Source organism: Dasypus novemcinctus, chromosome 16 (genome assembly GCF_030445035.2).
Source record: "Dasypus novemcinctus isolate mDasNov1 chromosome 16, mDasNov1.1.hap2, whole genome shotgun sequence".
Lineage (NCBI taxonomy): Eukaryota > Metazoa > Chordata > Mammalia > Cingulata > Dasypodidae > Dasypus > Dasypus novemcinctus.
In genome coordinates, this window is record NC_080688.1 from 42,369,618 (window position 1) to 42,378,829 (window position 9,212).

The following is a 9,212-nucleotide window of genomic DNA, read 5'->3' on the forward strand; positions in this document are numbered from 1 at the left end:
CACACAGAGAATGGACACAGAGAGCAGACAACTGGGGGCAGGGTGGACAGGAAAAGGGAGAGAAAAAACAATTCAATAAACTATGTTGTAAATAGATGTACTGTCATCCAGGCTTTGTTGGTCCCTTTTTAGAGCACAGGCAAAGTCAATTTAGCATCATTCTTAAGGAACCCAAGATTTTTAGAAAGGTAAATAAGCACTGGCTTCAACTTAAAGTCACCAGCTGCATTAGCCCCAAAAAAAAGAGTCAGCCTGACCATGGAAATATTGAAGGCAGGCATATCCCTAGATATGAAAGTCCTAGAAGGCATTTTCTTCCAACAGAAAGCTGTTTTATTACACTGAAAATCTGTTGTTTCGTGTAGTCACCTTCATCAATTATCTTAGCTATATTTTCTGGATAACTTGTTGTAGTGTATACATCAATACCTGCTGCTTCACCTTGCACTTTTTCTTTTGCTATGGAGACACCTTTTTTCCTTAAACAGTGTAGCAGTTTGATATGGTTATGAATTCCAAAAATAGATATTAGATTATGTTTGCAATCTGATCTGTACCTGGGAGTGATTAAGTTATAATTAGGGCTTTGATTGGGTCATGTCATTACGGTGTTGAGTCCCCACCCCTTGGTGAGTGGGGACTCACAGATAAAAGACATGGCAAAGGACAGAGTTGAGGGTTTTTGATGTTGGAGTTTTGATGTTGTGGTTTGATCCTGAAGCCTTAAGCCAGAGCCCTAGGAAGTAAGCTCACAGAGGAAAGAGAAGCAAGCCCTAGGAAGAAAGGAACACTGAGTCCAGGAAGAAGCAAGCCCAGGGAAGAGAGGAATCCTGAATGGAGAGAGAAGCAAGACCCTGAAGGGAGGAACCCAGGAAGCCTGAACCCTCACAGCCATTGGCAGCCATTTTGCTCCAACACATGAAAATAGACTTTGGTGAGGGAAGTAATGTATGCTTTATGGCCTGATATCTGTAAGCTCCTACCTGTAATAAATACCCTTTATAAAAACCAACTGATCAGTACCCCTTTGGTTGACTAATACAGAATTTGGTACTGAGGAGTGGGGAAGTGCTTTTGCATGTACCAAAATGCTGGAATGGTTTTATAAATGGGTAAGGGGTATTTTTTTGGAGGAATTGTGAGATGCTTGGAAGAAAAGACCTACAGTGCTTTGAAGAGACTGTTAGAGCAATATGGATGCTAAAGAGACTTTTTATGATGCCTTAGAAGTAAATGATGAAACTATTATTGGAAACTGGGAAAGGCAATCATCTTTTAAAGTTGCAGAGAACTCAGCAAGATTAACTCCTGGTGTTTTATGGAAGGCAGAATTTGAAAATGGCGAGCCGGGGCATTTAGCTGAAGAAATTTCCAAAGTAAACCCAGAGAATGTGGTTTGGCTTCCTGCTTGCAGCTTACAGCAAAATGCTAGATGAGACAGATAAGCTGAGGACTGAACTGTTTGGCACAAAGAAAACAGAAACTGATTCTGGAAATTCCAAACCTCTGGAAATCAAGCTCCCAGATGAAAGTGCCCCATTGGAGGACTTAACTAAACTTGGAACTAGTAGATCAGGATTGAAGATGCTGTTATCTCAGAAAGACTTGTGGAAAGTCTTACTGTCTGATAGCTTGGACCCCTGCTTCCTGCATGCTAAACCAACAAGGTTTTTGAGAGAGCTGTATGAATAAAACCACTGCCAGATTGGAATAAAAGGGACGTGGAAAGGAGAGATTGAAGGAGAAACAGGTTCAAAAGGAAAACCATGGAAGCTGAGATCTGGAATTAAGACATCACCTTGGGTCAAGAGAGGAACCCCACCCATGTGTACAGAGAAGGTGAATGTTCCCACCAATGTTCTGGGAGATTTTTGCCACCCCAGGGTGCAGAGAGGGTGGAGCACATTCCCCAAGAATTATGGTGGTTAAGGTCAGCAGCCCACAGGTCTGAGAGGGGTGGACCTGTCTTCCATGGATTAGGAAAAGCCAGGTGGTCAACTCATTGCTCTGAAACGGTTGAGCCTGTTTGCCAAAGGTTAGGGGGAATGTTGTCTTCACGTCACTATAGTAGGGGGGTTAAGACTCTAACCCAAAGATTGGGTAAGGTGTAGCAATCACCCCAACACTCTTGGAGGGTGAGGTCTGGAGCTTGGTCGACACCCAGCTACTTGATGAGGGTGGAACCAAGAAAATAGCTGTCAGGCAAACTGTGGAAAGGGTGGGTTCCCATAAGGCACCAAGGAGAAGAAACCACCATCTTAAGGAATGATTCTCAGACTGAAATTGAATGGAGAATGTCCTGCAGGTTTACTGAACTGCAGAGGACCCATGACTCATGTTTCCTTCCCAATTTCTCCTTATTGTAATGAAAATGTTTAGCCTTTGTCTGTCCATTTGTGTATTGGAAACAGATAAATTGTTCTGTAAGTTTCAGAGGTCTATAGCAGACAGGACTTTTCCCCAAGACAAACTATTCCTTTAAATTGATTGTGATATGATTTAGTACTTGCATTGATACTGATTTAAAGTTTTTCAAATATTGTAATGTCTTTTTGGAATTCAGAGGGTGGAGCATAGCAGTTTGATATGGTTATGAATTCCAAAATTAGATATTAGATTATGTTTGTAAACTGATCTGTACCTGGGAGTGATTAAGTTATAATTAGGGCTTTGATTGGGTCATGTCATTACGGTGTTGAGTCCCCACCCCTTGGTGAGTGGGGACTCACAGATAAAAGACATGGCAAAGGACAGAGTTGAGGGTTTTTGATGTTGGAGTTTTGATGTTGTGGTTTGATCCTGAAGCCTTAAGCCAGAGCCCTAGGAAGTAAGCTCACAGAGGAAAGAGAAGCAAGCCCTAGGAAGAAAGGAACACTGAGTCCAGGAAGAAGCAAGCCCAGGGAAGAGAGGAATCCTGAATGTAGAGAGAAGCAAGACCCTGGAAAGGAGGAACCCAGGAAGCCTGAACCCTCACAGCCTTCAGTAGCCACATTGCTCGAACATGTGTAAATAGACTTTGATGAGGGAAGTAACTTATGCTTTATAGGCTGGTATCTGTAAGCTCCTACCCAAAATAAATACCCTTTATAAAAAACAACCAGTTTCTGGTATATTGCATTAGCGCCCCTTTGGCTAACTAATACAAACAGTATCATCTAGTCTCTGCTAGCTTCAGCTTTTCTTCTGCAGCCCCCTTACCTCTCTCAGCCTTCATAGAATTGAAGAAAGTTAAGGCCTTGCTCTGGGTTAGGCTTTGGCTTAAGGGAAGTTGTGGATAGTTTGATCTTCTATCCAGACTGCTCAAACTTTCTCCATATAAGCAATAAGGCTGTTTCACTTTCTTATCATTCAGGTGTTCACTGGAGTAGCACTTTTCATTTCCTTCAAGAGCTTTTCCTTTGCATTCACTCCCTGGCTAACTGCTTAACACAAGAGGCCTAGCTTTTGGCCGATCTCAGCTTTGGATGTGTCTTCTTCACTAAGCTTAATCATTTCTAGCTTTTGATTTGAAGTGAGAGATATGTGACTCTTCCTTTTTCTTGAACACTTAGAGGCCACTGTAGGGTTACTAATTGGCCTAATTTCAATATTATTGTGTCTCGGGTAATAGGGAGGCCCAGGAAGAGGAAGAAAGATGGCGGAATGGCCAGTAGGTGGAGCAGTCAGAACACATATTTATTGATTAAGTTTACCACCTTATATGGGAATGAGTCGAGGCATCCCAAAACAATTACTATAGTAACATCAAAGGTCACCGATCACAGATCATCATTGCAGATATAATAATAATGAAAAAAGTTAGAAATATTGCAAGAATGATCAAAATGTGACACAGAGGGAAGCAGATGTGACTCAAGAGATTGGGCTCCCGTCTACCATATAGGAGGTCCAGGGTTCGATTCCCGGTGCCTCCTGATGAAGGCAAGCTGGCCCATTCGGTGAGCTGGCCTGTGGTCCACATGGCATGCTGTTCGACACGGAGTGCTGACCTGTGCAGAAGAGCTGGCACAGCAAGATGATGCAACAAAAAGTGACACTAAGGAGAGACAAAAAGAAACAGAGCAGACCAGGGAGCTGAGGTGGCTCAAGAGATTGAGCATCTCTTTTCCACTCCTGAAGGTCCCAGGATCAGCTCCCAGGGCTCCCTAAAGAGAAGACAAGCAGACATAGAAGAATACACAGTGAATGGACACAGCAGAGAGCAAGTACAAAACAACGAGGGGTGTGTGTGAAATAAATAAATAAATCTTAAAAAAAAAAAGTGGCACAGAGATGTGAAGTGAGTGCATGCTATTGGGAAAATGACTCCAACTGACTTGCTCAAAGATGGCAGGGTTGTCACAAACCTTCAATTTGTAAATGATGCAATACGTGCAAAATGCAGTAAAGAGAAGAAGCACAATAAAACATGGCATGCCTGGTGTAGGCAAAGTTGAATCATGTCCTGTCATTATTGAATCTCCACTAACAGAAAGTCACGAGGTCAGAGTGGGTTTCAGGATGTTGCCTGATCAGGAAGGCTGCACCAGCTGTGTCAGTTTGGTCTTGTCTGCTGATTGGACAGCAGTCCTCTCACACTTCCTATTTATCCCCTATCTCCTTACACCCATTCCCAGGTTCCTGTCTATGAGAACAGGACAAGCCTCCCACAATATTCTGAATCAGTGTGGGGGCATCTTTCTTGTTGACTGTTTTAGTCCCAAGAGCCTTGCCAGGTGCCTAATCAACGTTGCTGCAGCTGATGAGCTTGTGTAGGGTAACCAGGGTTTAGTGATCCTTGTTGAAACATTTGGGGCCAGGTCTTATTGACCAGTACAGTTATCCTTGATTTGAATCCTCAGAACATACATTCTATATAAAAAATAAGTTGAAACTTAAACATGAAAGTATATAGCCTATGAGGGGAGATAACCATGTTCTTTAGCAAATTTCCATAAACCAGTAAAACAAATATTCTGAGACATGTTATTAGAAAAATGTTTTAGTTATATTCCAAAATCTGAAAGTAGTTTAAAATAGTGCTCTTCTAAAATTACCACGTTTTGAGCACTCAGAATGTGCCATATACCCTAAGCTAAATTTTAATTCATTCTTAATATTTGAAAAAACTGGGACTTCTTCAAGGTTACACAACCCATAATAGTAAAAAGTTCAGGACTTGCTCTCAAAAGCCTTCATTCTTAACGAATTTTCATTTTCTAGAGCTAATCTTTAGTGAACACCAATATGTCATGCTATCTCATTTAATTCTCAGCATAGCCCTCTGAGATATTGTTTTTATTTTACTAATGAGCCAGCTGAGGTCAAAAGAGATTGAGAGAATTGCTCAAGGTATGTGTTTATTCTTTGGAAGATCAAGATCCCAACCCAAAGCCCATGAAATTCCATTGCATCTTACTTCCTTATGGAGCTTGTATGATTTGAGATATTCTTGGCTTCTCAAAACAAACCTGCTTCCACTCCATTAGTTTCTCATATTTGGGAAATTACTAGAAGTGGAGATAACTTGGGCTTGAATCGAGAGGGAAGAAAGAGACCAACAAACATTGGGACAAGGGCAGAAAAAGGAGACTTTTTCCCCCTAGCTGATAGTTTTTGAACCATTTCTTTCTTCCAATCACATGCAGAACACTCTCCATTGCTTTACAAATCCGCTGGTATAATTTTGTCATAGTAATTCACATTTTGTGATCTTCAGTTATGTTGAAAAACACTTTCAAATTTTTAAAAACAGCAGGCAAATCAGCCCCAGAATTCTTTCCCTGGAAAGGATAGGGGTAGGGGTAGGTGCTTTTCTCCTAAAGGACAGAAAGATTCAGAAGATCCAGAAAAGTAGGGCATCCTTGAGGGTGTTTGGCATATAATGTGGTCGAGTTAGATCCCTAACGAAGAGAAATCAAAGCAGGTTGGCCGCACACCCGAGATAGGAGTCTGCCTGGAGCTGATAAAGCCAAGGCTTATGGGTCTAAATGATAAGAAGGGGAATGAGACATTCTTCAGCTCTCCACCGTCTTCTTTTCCTCAGACCAAAGAAGCTCTGTAGATTTCATGTGAAGTGGAAAGAACACATATGCTGCTTGTGGGAGCGGCTGTCCACTGGTCATTTTGGTCTTACCTGAAGTCAGTGCTTTAAATGCAGCCTCAACGGAAATCCTAAAGGAAATCTTTCCTCTGCCAAAAAATATATGTGTGTGTAGAGCATCTATGTGTGCATTCTGGAGATGAGGAAGCCTTACAGGGAAGTTTTGCTTTGAGTGCCCAAAAAGCTCCTGGCTAAGAGAGAGCAAAACTGCATTGTATGAGCAGTCTTTGCCAACTGGTGCTGTGGGGAACAGAAAGGGCTCCATGGCCCAAGGAGTAGAATCCTTCAGCCAGCTCTAGAAGGGCTGGCCAAGGTTTTATAGGGAAATTTGCATTCTTCAGGCAGGCGAAGTATTTGGCGTAGATGCAACAAAAGCATTCCTGAGTGGAAAGCTACATCTTTCACTTCTTTGATGTATGCCTTTCTCTATCCACGTTGCCCCAATTTTTATTAGCTAAGGCAATTTTGTAAAAACAAGGAAACAGACAAAAGAACAAGAACACCAAAGAAATAAGCTATTGTGCAAAACACACACACATGTGTACAACTTGGAATCACAGCCCCAAGAACTAATATCTTAATACCTTTTTCAGATGGCACTTGCGTTCAGAAATATCTTTACTTTTTACCAATCATATTTTGAAAAGTGTTTACCAAATGACTCAACTTGGGAAGTACCAGAACCTTGAACTTAGAGATTTTGATTCAATTGGTCTGGAGTGGTTGGGGGACTTAGGTGTTGTTTTACTTGCTCGCTGTGCGGTTCTACTGTGCTGCAGGGCTGAGAACCCCTGACATCTGTGGAGAAGCACTGTGGGATCTTCCCTTACCTGCTCCATATGTCATTCCTGCTATGCCTCGAGGTGGGGAAGAAGTGCAGAGCTCTTGGAGTTTAACCCAGATTGTAACATGCTCTTAATATTGTATTTCAAGTGGATTTCATGTGTAGGCTACTGTCATGCTTTTTAGATACAGGAAATCCTTTTGACCTATTGATTTTGCTGGAGCAGGTCCCCAGAAGTGTTAAAAACACTCCTGCAGTCCTGTGTGACCCACATGGTAATCTTTGGGTTTAGCAGGCTACACCAGCCTCTGGCTGAAACATCTGTGGAAAGCTCCCCTGTCAGGGGACACACATCTGAGAGAACACATTGGCATCTTTTCATTCACCTGTAAAATTAAGAACAAAACAGATATAATCAATGTTTGGATAGATTTCATACTCCATCTGAGAGAATCCCACTGGTCATTAATTAGTCTATTCAAATTACCATAATGATATTTTACTTCCCGTTTTTTAGCTGAGGAAGTGAAAGTGCTTGAGTAATTTGGTCAGAGTTATGGAGCTAAGATTGGACTGGCCAGTTTTGTAGCTCACTTACCTCAGACAACACAGCTCTCTGTTGAAGCCTTGAGGAGAAATTTATTTTGACTAAGAACTAAGAAAACCCCATTTTTTTTTTTTTAACATCTTAGGACATTACTGCTGGCTCATTTGTAATATCCCAGGTGTATGTGTATGTGGTGTATAGATACACATACATACATACATATATAAAATGTAAATAATGAATGAATATATATATGATGCAATATATAAAATTGCCTTTGATAGGATTGGTAATTAGATGATAATGTAATATCTGGATCCTATGGCAATACTATTAATTTAGGAAAAATCAACAAGTATTTTCCCCAAGGCATGTAGACAGTTCAGTTTGGACATTTTGGCCTAGGTATGCATCCTTTCATTTTATTTTATGATGTTATTTGTTTATTTAAAACTCGTATATTCAATATATTCATTTAGTTCAAAGTTCAAAAGTTGCAAAAGGTTAACAGGAAAAGCCTTCCTCCTTCTGTCTCCCTTCCTCAAGATAGACAGCAGTACCCGTCTCATGTATCAAGAACTTTTACTTGTTCTAAGCAGCATTGGAGGGGGATATAGCTATTCTCACTGAAAGCAGTAAATATTTTTTTGATGAAAAATGAAGGAAGAAAGCAAGTGGCATCAGTTTTGAATGTGAAGTACAGAAATATTTATCACCAAGTTACTTTTCAAAATCCATCACTAGTAATCACCGCCTTGGTGGTGTATGCCTCCCCAGTAGGTGCTGAAGAAAGATTTGTCCATTTAATGGGGTGTTGATGTAAGCACGACCTTCTTTGCTTGTCATATGGGCCAATGTGCTGTCTTCTGTTTCTCCATCCTCTGTGAGCTTCTAGAAGTGGTTGACTTTGGCCTTCTCACCATTGATTTCCCTGTTTTCCATGTCCAGACTATTATCCTACCTTGCACTGGAGACTTCGGATTGCCCTGCCTGCACCTTTCCCCATGTGCAGTTCGGGTTCACTGGTGCTAGCTCTGAGCTCCGGGCACATTCATGGTGCTGAGAAACTTAGAGCACCTCCTCCAGAGATGTGGGGCAAGAGAGGGCTGAGGCGCTCCTCCTGCTGAGTTAAGAGTTGCCTCCTACTTCCCCAGCAGGAAAGAAAGCACAGGTTGGGGTGAGGAAGCAGTTTTTTAGCCACTGCTGCATGTCAAATAGGGTTTCCTATTGTTTTGTTTACCTTATTGACTAATTCTATGATTTTAGCTCCAGGAGGGTTTTACCAGGGCGTATATTCTAGATGACAGGGAGAGAGCAGAGGTGTAGTGGGAGAAATGATGCAAGGTTCTGTTTGGACCAACACAGCCCTGAATTCTCTTCTATGCCATCTTTACCCTCTTTAATATCTTTATTTTCAAAAACCCAGAAGAATGTGCAAGACGGGCTGAGCTGTACAGGTGGAAACTAAGAAAGCAGTTTCCTTAGCAACTGTAGCCATATGAAAAGCTGGCAAGTCTTCCTCATCTCATTTTTCATTTCATTTTCTGCAGATCCTGAAAGGAGGTCAGATGCTCTGTGTTAAGTTCACATTGCAGTTTTGTTTGTCGTACCTGCTGTATGAGAACCAGGGAATGCAGATCATTAGCCTGTCATGGACTGCTTTTACTTATTTCAATTAGAAATGAGCACATATACACAGCCACATTTTGTGGTCAGTTTCCAAAGAATCAGAGAATGTTAATTTTATTTGTGAAGAGTTTAGAAATGAAAACCTAAAAGCTAATTAAGTACAACATCAG